A 15,546-nucleotide genomic window follows, 5' to 3' on the forward strand; every position below is an offset into this window, starting at 1 on the left:
CATATGTGCAGACCATGCTGGTGGTGGTTTAGTCACTAGTCAGGTCCAACTCTTGTGACCCCACGGACTGTAGCCCGCCAGGCTCCTCTGTCGATGGGATTTCCCAGGCAAGAATACTGGAGTGAGTTGCCATTTCCTTCTCCAGGGGATCTTCCCAAGCCAGAGAACAAACCCTCATCTCTTGCATCTTCTTCACTTGCAGGCAGTTTTTTTACATTCGTACCATCTGGGAAGCCAATATGTGCAGACCCATGCTTGGGCTGTCCTGGTGGCTCAGACGGTAAAGAACCTGCCTGAAATGTGGGAGACCTGGGTTCGATCCCTTGGTTGGGAAGATCCCCTGGAGAAGGGCATGGTAACCCACTCCAGTATTTTTGCCTGGAGAATCCCCATGGACAGAGAAGCCTGGCGGGCTATAGTCCATAGGGTCACAAAGAGTCGGACGTGACTGAGTGACTAAGCACAACCCAGCACATGCTAGGTACTGGGAGATAAAAGGAGCCATAGTGGAAGGAAAGGAAAGGCTTTGGGGTCAGAAGGGCCTGAGTTGTACTTATGCATTGCCCTAACTAGCTCTGTGATATTGGGCAGGTTACTTAACATCTCCAGGCCCCTGGCCCGATTGAGTGAGAGGGTTGAACCAGGTGATCCAGGATGTCTGATTCTGACCCAAGATCCTGAACCTGTCTTGTGACCAGTGAAAAATGCTGTTACCAAACCTGAAACACATCTTTGGAGTCCCCTTCCTCTGTTCCCTCAGGATGTATTGCTCCCTGGAAGCCATCATGTTCTGGCCGAGCCCCAGGGGAGTGAGCCTCAGAGGAGGACACCCAGTTCCTTCCTTCAGGGCCTGGCAGGGCTTCACCCTCCCTCAAGAACTGACTTGATGGAGCATGAGAATGAAAGTTGTGGCAGAGCTCACAGCTGTGTCCCAGGTTGCCTGGAGAGATTCCTGCTCTTAGATCAACGCCTTCATCATGAACTTTAACTCATGATTTAAACTAAGCCATCAGATTAAAATCGGGCAGCTTTGTTTGCCAATAAGGGGCTTTGGGGCTCCGAGTGTTCATTAGGTTTTGTGGAACAGACCCAGAGTATCATTTGAGGAGATTCTAGCTTCAGCCTGGGAGGCACCCATGGTGTCCAGATGGAATGATCATGTATCTAGACTCTGTTCTTCTTAAGAGCGCACAAGTTCTCCCTGTAGTCTGCATTCAACAGATAGACTCCTGAAACGACCTCAGATTGGCTACCCACTCCGTGTCTACTCAAAGCTCCCCAAGAGAAATTGTGGTTCTGGGGCTTTGCCTGAGAGCCCACCCAGGCACTGCCTCCAGATAATCTCCAGAAAAGGTGAACCATGTATCTGTACAGGTAAATTTCAGCCTCCATTACACTCTGTCGCTCTTTCTCTCTGACCTTGGATGATCCCCTGGATGATTTTCATCTTGTTGGATGTGCTTTCTGTAAGCTAACTGTAGGAAAAGAAAGGGCAAAGTATGACTAAATACCTCTCTGGCCAGGATTCTCCCTGGCACAGTTTTCTTCCCAAGAGAAAAACAGTTTGACTCCTCAGTGGGCTCCTGTCCTTACACCTCTGTGGCCTTGAGAAGAAACGCAGTCCTCCTCTTTGTGATTCAGGGACACCACTGAGCCAGCAGAAATCTGCCTTTTCAGGCAAACACAGGTGATGATTTGGAGTAAAAGCATCATTGATATTATTTTAAGTTGTGGTAAAAACACATAGCATAAAATTTACTGCCTTAATCATTTTAACCAGACAGTACAGTAGTGATAAGTGTATTCACATTGTCGTACAACTGATCTTTAGAACTATTTCATCTTGCAAAACTGAATCTCTGTACCCACTAAACACCAACTCTCCCATCCCCCTTTCTCCCAGGCCCTGGCAGCCACCATATCATTGATTTTTAAAGAGAGCTGAGGCACATACAAGTATTCATTATATTGTTCTTTCAATGACTAATGTGTGTCATGATATCAAATACAAAAAGTGAAAGGTTAGTCTGTGGAAAAGGGCATCAGCTGAGATAGACTGAGGAAGAAAAATATCATAGGCCAAGAAATAAAAGTTGAGAAATCTGAACAGGGAAAAGTCCTCAGAGACTCATTTCTTCTCTCCTTTCCTTGAAACCCCCTTCATACTCCCCTCACTGAAAAGTGATGGGAAGTGAAGTGAAGTTGCTCAGTCGTGTCTGACTCTTTGCGACCCCATGGACTGTAGCCTACCAGGCTCCTCCATCTATGGGATTTTCCAGGCAAGAATACTGGAGTGGGTTGCCATTTCCTTCTCCAGGGATCTTCCTGACCCAGGGATCGAACCCAGGTCTCCCACATTGTAGGCAGATGCTTTTACCGTCTGAGCCACCAGGGAAGCCAGCAAAAGTGATGGGAGGGAACCTCAAAGCCAAAGCTGTTATTTTTCATCTCTGGATGATCTTTCCTGGTGGGTGTGAAGGAAGCACGTGGGAGAGAACACCGAGCCCAGCAAACACGAGGTCATGCCATTGGGAAACGGGTGTGCAGAAAGGTCCCAGAGGAACACTGTCTGCAGCTAGAGCCAAGAGGCTTCTGGGATATCTGGATATTTACCCACGTTCTTATCATCATGTTCAAGGAAGAAATCATTTTCCAGGCCCTTTGGGTTGCATCAACGCTTAAAGTTTTTCCTGAGACATGAAGCATTATCTGGAGACAAAACCACAACCTCTGCCTCTAAAATGCCAGGCGCTTCCGCAGTCCCCTGCCTCTTACTCACACTCGTTCCTATGCAAAGTCTTCTTGGCTAAATAAACTATTCATCCTTCAAAACCCAGGCCAAAAGCCACGTTCTCTGTGAAGTGTACCAGATTTCTCCAGGTAAAGTGAGGTCATTCTTTTTTCTGTCTTCCCAGAGTACTTTATTCACATTTGATGTCACTGTTTTCATGTGTTTCCCCTACCAGACCTTGAGCTCCTCAAGAACTGTCTTCTGTTTTTTCAGTGCCCAAGCCTAATGTTGGCACATAATAGGTGTTGTGTACACACTGAATGAATGAAATTCCCAGGGCAGAGGAGTTCAGCATCTGGATGGTACAGAGAGAGAGGGTGGTGGTGGTCTCTTAATAGGCTTCTCCCACCTTAATGTAGCTACTAATCACCGGGGGACCTTGTTAAATGCAGATTCTAACTCAGAAGGGGCCTGAGAGCCTGCACTTCCAACAAGCATGGAGGTGATGTCAATGCTGCTGGTCTACAGGCCACACTGAGGACCATGACCTCCCAGAGTCGGGCTCTCAGACTTTGCTGGGAAGCCACCAAAAGGGCTGCAGGAAGCCCTGAGAAAGGAATGGTGAGTGCTCTGTTGAGGGTGGTGGGATGAGCCAGAAGGAAAACCAACAGACTCCCCATCACCCCCAGGAATACTCTATTTGATCTTTCGAGCAGCTCCAGTATCAAGAGGAAAATGGAAAAGAGAGAGCTCTATCAAGCTCTCTACAGCAGGAAAAAATCCCCCTAAGCCATAGGGTTATGTGTCTGCCTTCTCAGTCACTCTTTTGTGTCTGACTCTTTGCAACCCCATGGACTGTAGCCCACCAGGCACCTCCGTCCTTGGAATTTCCCAGGCAAGAAAACTGGAGTGGGTGGCCATTTCCTACTCCAGGGGAGCTTTCTTACCCAGGGATCGAACCTCCATCTCCTACATTGGCAGGTGGATTCTATACCACTGAGCCACCTGGTAAGTCCAGGGTTAACCAATTCCATAAAAAAAACAATATGATTCAATCATTCTGTATTCTCCCCAGATGAAACACATTTAAATACTGCTGCAATTCATAAATCTGAATAAGAACCAAGTGTCCACAGGACATTGGAGACATGTAGACAGCATGAAATAATACTGATAGAAACAAGATGAAGATATGATATGCCTAGCTATGATAGAGAACACTTTAAACACCACAAAATTTTCACTATAAATCATATTGTATTGCATCAGTCTCAAGAACACCATATGGAGCATCATTCTATATTATTTTCCCCCAACTTTCTGAGTGTCTGGGACACATGGTCTCTCTTAGGCTTTATTTCCCAAACAGGATGGATGAGAGTAATATGGTATCTTCAAGCCCTAAAAGTTTACAATTCTATGACTCTGCTTTTAGACTCAGAAAGGCCTCTTTTCCCCACAGTGAATTCAATAATATTCTCCCTTACACTGAACAGGGATGACCTTCCAGGGTGGCAGCTGAATCTGGCACTAGAAAATGCTGGATGATGACAAGTCCAAATCCAGTACTGTAAGCCCCCTGTACATGAATGAGTTCCATTCTGAGAGCATATTTGTAAGTCCAATTTGTTCATAAGTCCCACAAAGTTAGCCTAGGTACCCAACTAACACAATCGGCTACATGATACTGTACTATGATAGATTTATAACACTGTTCACACAAATAACACATAAAAAGCAAACACAATAGAACATCCGAAATCTTACAGTACAGTACCTTGAAAAGCACAGCAGGACAGTACAACAGCTGGCATGCAGTGACTGGCACCGAGTGAACAGGCAAGAAGACTTACTCACCGGAGGAGGGAGAGGAGGTGGGAGATGGCAGAGCTGAAGGACTGCCAACATAGAGGAGATTGAGGGCAAGGGGCAAGTTCATTAACACCTGCCGTTGATAACACGCACCTTCCCATCTCTGAAAGTTCAGAACTTGAAGGTTCCTATGCAGGAGACTTACTGTACCAAGCTTTCTGAGAAGCCTTTAGGAAATTTCATCATCGACTTTGCAGACACCAGGAAAAATTGAAGTCAATGAGTCTTACCTATTGAGTGCCTTGGCCTCCTGTGGCAGCCAGGGGGAGTATCTCTGCTTGGAGGAGCCGGCCTTTTATACCGTCTATCAAGAGTTAATTTCAGAGAAAAGCCCAGAAGGCAAGATTCTGAGGGGCTGATGCGGCTTGCAGGAGACTCAGGTTCAGCAGGAAACTCCCTGTGACTCTAGACAGATGCACGAGGAAACTGCCAAATGGCAGGGTTTGGTTGCTTTTTATGCCATCTATCAGGAATTAGTTTCAGGGAAAGGCCCAGAAAGAGATTTTGAGGGGCTGGCATGTGGCTTGGAGGAGATTCAGGTTCAGCAGGAAACACCCTGGGACTCCGGGCTCACGCAGGAGGAAACTGCCGAGTGGCAGGGATTGGCTGATACACTGTCACTGAGCCTGGATGAGACAAACCCTCTTCTTCTCATTTTCCAGTTTAACTACGTGGTCCTGCTGCAGTCGTGGAAGGCAAAACTCCAGTCTCTGAGCAGGCTTGTCACTTTAGCTCTTAAAATTAGGAAAAATTAAATGGCTTCTTCCCCATTCCTTTATCCACTGTCCTTTTGATTTCTCTTTTACTTTTCATCCTATCATTGTGGAAGCCAATAGATTCATCTCTGAGGTTTACAATAGTTTTCAAATGTTCACTTTTTGGATGGTCAAAATTTCAAAATACAGTTCCATTTTGGCCACCAGAGAAGTGACAAGAGCCCTGGACTTGTTTCAGGGGTAGATTAAATTCCTGTCTCTGTCACTGTGTGGCTCTGGACTAGTCACTTCACCTTCTGTTTCCTTGTATACTCTAGTTGCAAAACCAGTGGTTGGCTTAGATGATTCCTAGGATTCTATGACTTCATACCTGCTACAGGCTGAGCCATTAAAAAACACCAATATTCAAGACCTTATTGATTTAAAGCCCGATTATAATGTTATACACCATCCAGTTCATTAGATCATTATAGGAAGGAACAGGAGGGTTCAAAGAATACAAAATTTCATGAAAATGGATTTTACAGACAGACAAATTAAAATATAAACTTCTTTATAAAATTATACTTAGCATTGGAAATACTCTGGGGGACTGTCAGGAATTCATCACCCCCAAACCAGTCCCCTGAATTTACCTTCCAAAAAGTGATATTCCTTTTCTCTGGCTGATGCAAGGTAGTTAGAAGCTGCTTCTCTTGTGATGAATCTAGGCAAATGTGCTGGGCATCTCAAAAGAAGGCAGCTGTCCAGGAAAGGCAAGTGAGGGCCTGCAGGCTCTTCTTGTTTTCTTTGAAAGACATTTCTGCTTCTCAGCCAAGTTTTTCTTTGTCTGACCATTCCCTGAACTTTGGTGCATGATTCTCAAGGCTCTCACCTTTGGGTTTCATGCTTTATGAATTAATGAAGCTGTATCTTTAGGTGAATCTTGACATAGTTGGTTCTGAACAATTACAAGATGGAAATTCCTTCTGGAAGACTGTGTAGGATAATACTGTCTTCCTATGTGCATATAGTGAGCTACTGGAGTCAGGGTTACAGGTCTGACTGTCCCTGGCTCTTGGTCAAGTTATGATGCGATAAGTCTTAGGTTTGAATTTTTTTGGAATGGGCAGAGATGGGGCATTGTCAGCTCCAGACTGAGCTGGTCCTCCTTTTGCTCTGGGTGTGAAGCAGACCTGGAGGCATCACAGTGGACATGTAACTGTCCTAAGACTAATAAGCATTTTCAGAGCTTTGCTGACATGTGATGACATGTGTTCATGGATTTATCTCAGTCTAGTTATATTGGTTTGGCACAGTTAGATGCCTCCCCATTAGGGAACTGGCCTGAGAAATAGAGACTGGAAGACAAGTAGTCCAGTCTAAAAAGGCCAACAGTTTCTTATACGTCAGCATAGAGAGTTCAAGACATTTTAGTAATAGCAGCATCAGGAAATACCTGATGCCAAACGCTCAGCTTCTCTGTACAGCTGTGGCAAATCAAATCTCAGAGATGGAGTTCGGGGTGAGGTATAAAAGGATAGCTTTACTGTTTTGTCAAGCAAAGGGGGCCACAGTGGGCTAATGCTCTCAAAACCATGTGCCCCTACTTGGGGAAGATAGTGAGAGGTTTTATAGTAATTGTTCAAAGAGGGCGTGATCAGCTCATGGGCATTCTTCTGATGGGTTGGTAGTGAGGGAAGTAGCAGCCCACACTGTCATTCTTTAGGTTCAACTGATCTGGGGTCTACATGCCTATGGGCAGCATACTATTTTTAACCATTACCCTGAGACGGTTTCAGTATTGTAGAATAGGTCAAAGGTATTGTTTGTATCCAGTGATGGGGAACCAGGACTTTGCCCCAAGGCTGCTCTTGACTGTTTATTTCTCTCATCCCCTTTCACAGTGCTAAGAATGCTTATTCCCAGGTGTGGCAAAGATTTCACTGATAGGCCACTCAATATGCTGCTAATATTAGACTAGGCCTCATTAACACTATCAAAAGGCTCCAGACCACCTGTCTCACTAGCCTCTTGTGGTCCAGGAAAATATTCCCTCTTGTTCCTTCTTCCCATGTCCAGAGTTACACTATTACAATCATTGATCTCATATGGAATTATATGTCATCATTCTATCAAAAGCTCAGTCACACATGTGGTTATGCAATAAGCAATAATTTTGTAAAACAGGCAAAACAGAGACTGAGCCAGGCCTGTCTTTGTGTGTTTGAGGGTCTCCTGTGGAGGCACAGGTCAGAGGTGGCCTACTGCAGGGACTGGGGCTCTGGCAGCAGCAGCCCTGGGAGACACAGTGAGTGGCATGAATCCTCTACAGTGACCCAATCGGTCCCTGGCCATGTGACTGAATCTGCTGAGCTCATGTGATTTGCTATTATTGCTTGATTACATAAAGACTTTGGTAAGAATCCTAAAGGTTTAATACTGTCAGGATATAACTTAGTATGATTATTTTGTCCCCAAGAAATGGGAGCTGTTTTATCGTCCCTTTTCTGGAGTTATCCACATATCCTGGTGCCAAATTTGGTATATTTGTTGGGCAATATATCGTGTAATTTTAATTTCTCTGTGGTCGTGGCTAGTATTGGTTGTTTCTTTTATATAATAGCTATGTGTCTCTTTCTGTTTGATCATAATCAAAATGTAAATTGTGTCCCAGTCCATTCATATTATTATACCAAGTCAATAAAGTCATGTTAAGGACATTTAAATTTTGGCTTGATCTTGAATAGAATGACATACCTTTTGAAAATCAGGTCCGTCTAAGGGTGACACTAACCAAGGCAGTCCGTGAATGGAGGATAATGGTAGGGCTCCACAGACCCAACAGTCTGACCACTTTTGGAACATTGCATAATAATGTGCCCATGAAATGAAAACATTATCCTGTGTCCAATCTAAAGGCACTTGAGAGGTCATTATTACATTAAGAAGAACAAAATAGGGTAGTGTGTGTCTGAGCATGTTGCGTTAAAAGAGTTACTTATCTGGGCCCTTTGGACACGATCTTGGTTCCACTATAACTACCTAGCTGTAATATTTGTGCCATCACTTGGCACCACTGACATAAGGCTCAAAGTAGAAGCCTTGACTAATTTTACAAGACAAGCTTTAAACGATAGTACGATGGCAATTGCTGCCTTAAATTCAGAACAAGCTTTACTGCGCAAAGCTGTACTCCAAAATAGAATGGCATTAGATATATTAATGGCTGCACAGGGAGGAATCCGTGCCATAATTCATACAGAATGTTGTGTACATACACATGATTACTCACAAAATGTGTCTGATTCTCTTCAAGATATGAAAAGTCAAGTCCAGGAGATGGCTGATTCCACTCCTCCTTTTGGGACTGGCTTACGGAGCTGGAAATCAGCCTCCATCTTGTGGAAACCCCTGGTCCTCATTGGAAGCCTTATTTTACTCTTAATTGCTTTTTGACCCTTATATTCTAAATCGTCTCTCTTGCTTTGTAATGGCCTGCATCAGTTCAGTTCAGTTCAGCTCAGTTGCTCAGTCGTGTCCGACTCTTTGCGACCACATGAATCACAGCACGCCAGGCCTCCCTGTCCATCACCAACTCCCGGAGTTCACTCAAACTCACGTCCATCGAGTCGGTGATGCCATCCAGCCATTTCATCCTCTGTCGTCCCCTTCTCCTCCTGCCCCCAATCTCTCCCAGCATCAGTGTCTTTTCCAATGAGTTAACTCTTTGCATCAGGTGGCCAAGGTACTGGAGTTTCAGCTTCAGCATCAGTCCTTCCAATGAACACCCAGGACTAATCTCCTTTAGGATGGACTGGTTGGATCTCCTTGCAGTCCAAGGGACTTTCAAGAGTCTTCTCCAACACCACAGTTCAAAAGCATCAATTCTTCAGCGCTCAACTTTCTTCACAGTCCAACTCTCACATCCATACATGACCACCGGAAAAACCAAAGGCCTTGACGAGACGGACCTTTGTTGGCAAAGTAATGTCTCTGCTTTTGAATATGCTATCTAGGTTGGTCATAACTTTCCTTCCAAGGAGTAAGCATCTTTTAATTTCATGGCTTCAGTCACCATCTGCAGTGATTTTGGAGCCCAGAAAAATAAAGTCTGACACCATTTCCATTGTTTCCCCATCTATTTCCCATGAAGTGATGGGACCAGATGCCATGATCTTCGTTTTCTGAATGTTGAGCTTGAAGCCAACTTTTTCACTCTCCTCTTTCACTTTCATCAAGAGGCTTTTGAGTTCCTCTTCACTTTCTGCCATAAGGGTGGTGTCATCTGCATATCTGAGGTTATTGATACTTCTCCTGGCAATCTTGATTCCAGCTTGTGCTTCTTCCAGCCCAGCGTTTCTCATGATGTACTCTGCATAGAAGTTAAATAAGCAGGGTGACAATATACAGCCTTGACGTACTCCTTTTGCTATTTGGAACCAGTCTGTTGTTCCATGTCCATTTCTAACTGTTGCTTCCTGACCTGTACACAAATTTCTCAAGAGGCAGATCAGGTGGTCTGGTATTCCCATCTCTTGAAGAATTTTCCACAGTTTATTGTGATCCACACAGTCAAAGGCTTTGGCATAGTCAATAAAGCAGAAAGAGATGTTTTTCTGGAACTCTTTTGCTTTTTCCACGATCCAGCGGATGTTGGCAATTTGATCTCTGATTTCTCTACCTTTTCTAAAACCAGCTTCAACATCAGGAAGTTCACAGTTCACATATTGCTGAAGCCCAGCTTGGAGAATTTTGAGCATTACTTTACTAGCGTGTGAGATGAGTGCAATTGTGCGGTAGTTTGAGCATTCTTTGGCATTGCCTTTCTTTGGAATTGGAATGAAAACGGACCTTTTCCAGTCCTGTGGCCACTGCTGAGTTTTCCAAATTTGCTGGCATATTGAGTGCAGCACTTTCACGGCATCATCTTCCAGGATTTGAAAGAGCTCAACTGGAATTCCATCATCTCCACTAGCTTTGTTCGTAGTGATGCTTTCTAAGGCCCACTTGACTTCACATTCCGGGATGTCTGGCTCCAGGTCAGTGATCACACCACCATGATTATCTGGGTCGTGAAGATCTTTTTTGTACAGTTCTTCTACAGTGTATTCTTGCCACCTCTTCTTAATATCTTCTGCTTCTGTTAGGTCCATACCATTTCTGTCCTTTATCGAGCCATCTTTGCATGAAATGTTCCCTTGGTATCTAATTATGTTTAAGAGATCTCCAGTCTTTCCCATTCTGTTGTTTTCCTCTATTTCTTTGCATTGATCGCTGAAGAAGGCTTTCTTATCTCTTCTTGCTATTCTTTGGAACTCTGCATTCAGATGCTTATATCTTTCCTTTTCTCCTTTGCTTTTCGCTTCTCTTCTTTTCACGCTATTTGTAAGGCCTCCCCAGACAGCCATTATGCTTTTTTGCATTTCTTTTCCACGGGTATGGTCTTGATCCCTGTCTCCTGTACAATGTCATGAACCTCATTCCATAGTTCATCAGGCACTCTGTCTATCAGATCTAGGCCCTTAAATCTATTTCTCACTTCCACTGTATAATCATAAGGGATTTGATTTAGGTCATACCTGAATGGTCTAGTGGTTTTCCCTACTTTCTTCAATTTCAGTCTGAATTTGGCAATAAGGAGTTCATGATCTGAGCCACAGTCAGCTCCTGGTCTTGTTTTTGCTGATTGTATGCAGCTTCTCCATCTTTGGCTGCAAAGAATATAATCAATCTGATTTCGGTGTTGACCATCTGGTGATGTCCATGTATAGAGTCTTCTTTTGTGTTGTTGGAAGAGGGTGTTTGTTACGACCAGTGCATTTTCTTGGCAAAACTCTATTAGTCTTTGCCCTACTTCATTCCGTATTCCAATGCCAAATTTGCCTGTTACTCCAGGTGTTTCTTGACTTCTTACTTTTGCATTCCAGTCCCCTATAATGAAAAGGATATCTTTTGGGGTGTTATTTCATTAATCTTAATCCTATACATTTGGCCCATAGTAAAATGGCCAGGGGGCATGAAAAAGGGTGGTGACTTAATCCGAGTATCAAGAGAAGCCACAGAGACTTAAGTTAAGCATCTTGACCTTTAAGCTGATTGGTTAAAAATAACATGATTTAAGGACAGGAGCCAACCAAAAATCTACAGATTGAAGCTATAAAAACTGCTGTAAGTTCCACCTTTGGGGGACTTTTTACCCCCTCTTAGTGTCTTTGCCAAGATCTTTGTACTTTCCTCCCCTCTAATAAACCCTTTTCACTTGCTACAGTGAGTGTTTGGGTGTTTGTGGATTCCATTCTTCAGCTCTGCCAACAAGAACTGGGATTCCTGTTTCATTCTTGGAGGAGGTTGCCATTAGCCCCTATATAGTGCTACCAAACAGGTGACCCACAAACTGGAGAACAATTATACCAAAGAAGTTCTGGCACTGTTGTGAAAGTTCCAGGGCCCACACCAGATTTCCCAACCTGGGCATCCAAAAGGGACTGAGAACCCCCAGGGAATTTGACTTTCAAATCCAGTGGGATTTGATTACAGAACTTCCATAGAACCGGGGAAACAGACTTGGAGGGCACACACAAAGCCTTGTGCACACCAGGACCCAGGAGAAAGGATCGGTGACCCCACAAGAGACAGAGCCAGACTTGCCTGTGAGTATTTGGGATTTTCCAGTGGAGGCATGGGTCACCAGTGGCCTGCTATGGGGTCAGGGACACTGACTGAAGTACTGGGAGGTGCAGCATGCTGGCATAAATCCTTTTGGAGGAGGTCACCATTATCCCTACCACAGTTTGGCCTTAGGCCAAACAACAGGGAGGGAACACAGTCCCACTCATCAGCAGAAAATGGGATTAAAGAGTTACTGAGCATGGCCTGATGCTGGGAGGGATTGGAGGCAGGAGGAGAAGGGGACGACAGAGGATGAGATGGCTGGATGGCATCACCGACTCGATGGACGTGAGTCTGAGTGAACTCCAGGAGTTGGTGATGGACAGGGAGGCCTGGCGTGCTGCGATTCATGGGGTTGCAAAGAGTCGGACACGACTGAGCGACTGAGCTGAACTGAACTGAGCATGGCCTTGCCCACTAGAGCAAAATCTAGTTTTCCCCACAGCCAGTCCCTCCCATCAGGAAGCTTCCATAAGTCTCTTATCCTCATCTATCATAGGGCAGACAGAATGAAAACCACCATCACAGAAAACTAACCAAACAGATTACATGGACCACAGCCTTTATGAAAATATGAGCCATGCTATGTAGGGCCACCCAAGACAGACGGGTCATGGTGGAGAGTTCTGACAAAACGTGGTCCACTGGAGAAGGGAATGGTAAACCACTTCAGCATTCTTGTCCTAAGAACCACATGAACAGTGTGAAAAGGCAAAAAGATATGATACTGAAACATGAACTCCCCAGGTTGGTAGGTGCCCAATATGATACTGGAGAAGAAGGGAGAAATTGCTCCAGAGAGGAAGAGGCTGAGTCAAAGTGGAAAGAATGCCCAGTTGTGGATGTGTCCGGTGGTGAAAGTAAAGTCCGAAGCTGTAAAGAACAACATTGCATAGGAATCTGGAATGTTAGGTCTATGAATCAGGGCAAATGAATCAAGGTCAAACAGGAGATGGCAAGAGTGAACGTCAACATTTTAGGAATCAGTGAACCAAAATGGATGGAAATGGGCGAATTTAATTCAGATGACCATTATATCTATGACTGTGGTCAAGAATCCCTTTGAAAAAATGGGGTGACTTCATCGAAAACAGAGTCCAAAATGCAGTACTTGGGTTCAATCTCAAAAACAACAGAATGATTTTTTTCTGTCAGTTCATTTCCAAGGAAAACCATTCAATATCACAGAAATCTAAATCTATGCCCCAACTACTAATGCCAAAGAAGCTGAAGTTGAATGATTCTGTGATTACAAGACCTTCTAGAACTAACACCAAAAAAAGATGTCCTTTTCATTATAGGGGACTGGAATACAAAAGTAGGAAGTTAAGAGATACCTGGAGTAACAGGCAAGGTTAGCCTTGGAGTACAAAATGAAGCAGAGCAAAGGCTAATAGAGTTTTGCCAAGAGAATGCACTAGTCATAGCAAACACCCTCTTCCAACAACACAAGAGAAGACTCTATACATGAACATCACCAGATGGTCAATGTCAAAATCAGATTGATTACATTCTTTGTAGCCGAAGATGGAGAAGCTCTATACAGTCAGCAAAAACAAGACCAGGAGCTGACTGTGACTCAGATCAAGAACTCCTTATTGCAAAATTCAGATTTAAGTTGAAGGAAGTAGGGAAAACCACTAGCCCATTCAGGTATGATGTAAATCAAATCCTTTGCAATTATACAGTGAAAGTGATAAACAGATTTTCAAGGGATTAGATCTGATAGACAGAGTTCCTAATGAACTATGGATGGAGGTTTGTAACATTGCACAGGAGGCTGTGATCAAAACCATCCCTAAGAAAAAGAAAGGGAAAACAGTTGTCTGATGAGGCTTTACAAACAGCTGAGAAAAGAAGAGAAGTGAAAGCCAAAGGAAAGATATATCCATCTGAATGCAGAGTTCCAAAGATTAGCAAGGAGAGATAAGAACACCTTCCTAAGTGAACAATGCAAAAAAATGGAGGAAAACTGTAGAATGGGAAAGATTAGAGATGGCTTCAAGAAAATTAGATACCAAGGGAACATTTCATGCAAAGATGGGCACAATAAAGGACAGAAATGGTATGAACCTATCAGAAGAAGAGATTAAGAAGAAGTGGCCAGAATGCACAGAAGAGCTATACAAAAAAAGGTCTTAATGACCCAGATAACCAGATGGTGTGATCAATAGACATACTGGAGTGTGAAGTCAAGTAGGACGCATCACTACAAACAAAGCTAGTGGAGGTGATGAAATTCCAGTTGAGCTATTTAAAATCCTAGAAGATGATGCTGTTAAAGTGCTACATTTAATATGCCAGGAAATTTGGAAAACTCAGCAGTGGCCACAGGATTGGAAAAGGTCAGTCTTCATTCCAATTCGAAAGAAAGGCAATGCCAAAGAATGCTCAAACTACCGCACAATTGCACTCATTTCGCATGTGGCATCACTGACTTGATGGACGTGAGTCTGAGTGAACTCCGGGAGTTGGTGATGGACAGGGAGGCCTGGCATGCTGCGATTCATGGGGTTGCAAAGAGTCGGACACGACTGAGCAACTGAACTGAACTGAACTGAACACATGCTAGCAAAGTAATGCTCAAAATCCTTCAAGTTAGGCTTCAGCAGTACGTGAACTGAGAACTTCCAGATGTACAACCTGGGTTTGGAAAATGCGGAGGAACCAGAAATCAAATTGCCAACATCTCTTGGATCATAGAAATAAAAAAAGAATTCCAGAAAAATCTGCTTCATTGACTATGTTAAAGCCTTTGACTGTGTTGATCACAACAAACTGGAAAATTCTGAAAGATATGGAAATACCGGACCACCTTCCCTGCCTCCTGAGAAAACTGTCTGCAGGTCAAGAAGCAATAGTTAGTACATGACATGAAACAATAGACTGGTTCCAAACTGGGAAAGGAGTACATCAAGGCTGTATGTTATCACTCCGCTTTTCTGTGCAGAGTATATCATGCGAAATGCTGGGCTGGATGAAGCACAAGCTGGAATCAAGATTGCTGGGAGAAATATCAGTATCCTCTTATAAGCAGATGACATCACCCTTATGGCAGAAAGCAAAGAGGAATTTTTAAAAATCTCTTGGTGAAGGTTAAAAAGGAAACTGAAAAGACTGGCTTAAAAACTCTACATTCAAAAAATGAAGATTATGGTATCCGGTCACATCACTTCATGGCAAATAGGTGGAGAAACAATGGAAACAGTGACAGACTTTCTTTTCTAAATTTATTTATTTTAATGGAGCCTAATTACTTTAGAATATTGTATTGGTTTTGCCATACATCAACATGAATCTTCCACGGGTGTACACGTGTTCCCCATCCTGAACCACCCTCCCACCTCCTTCCCTGTACCATCCCTCTGGGTCATCCCAGTGCACCAGCCCCAAGCATCCAGTATCATGCATCGAACCTGGACTGGCAATTCGTTTCATATATGATATTATACATGTTTCAATGCCATTCTCCCAAATCATCCCACCCTTTCCCTCTCCCACAGAGTCCAAATGACTGTTCTACACATCCGTGTCTCTTTTGCTGTCTCGCATACAGGGTTATCGTTACCATCTTTT

The sequence above is a fragment of the Bubalus bubalis genome, chromosome 3, assembly GCF_019923935.1.
Source record: "Bubalus bubalis isolate 160015118507 breed Murrah chromosome 3, NDDB_SH_1, whole genome shotgun sequence".
In the NCBI taxonomy this organism is placed as follows: Eukaryota; Metazoa; Chordata; class Mammalia; order Artiodactyla; family Bovidae; genus Bubalus; species Bubalus bubalis.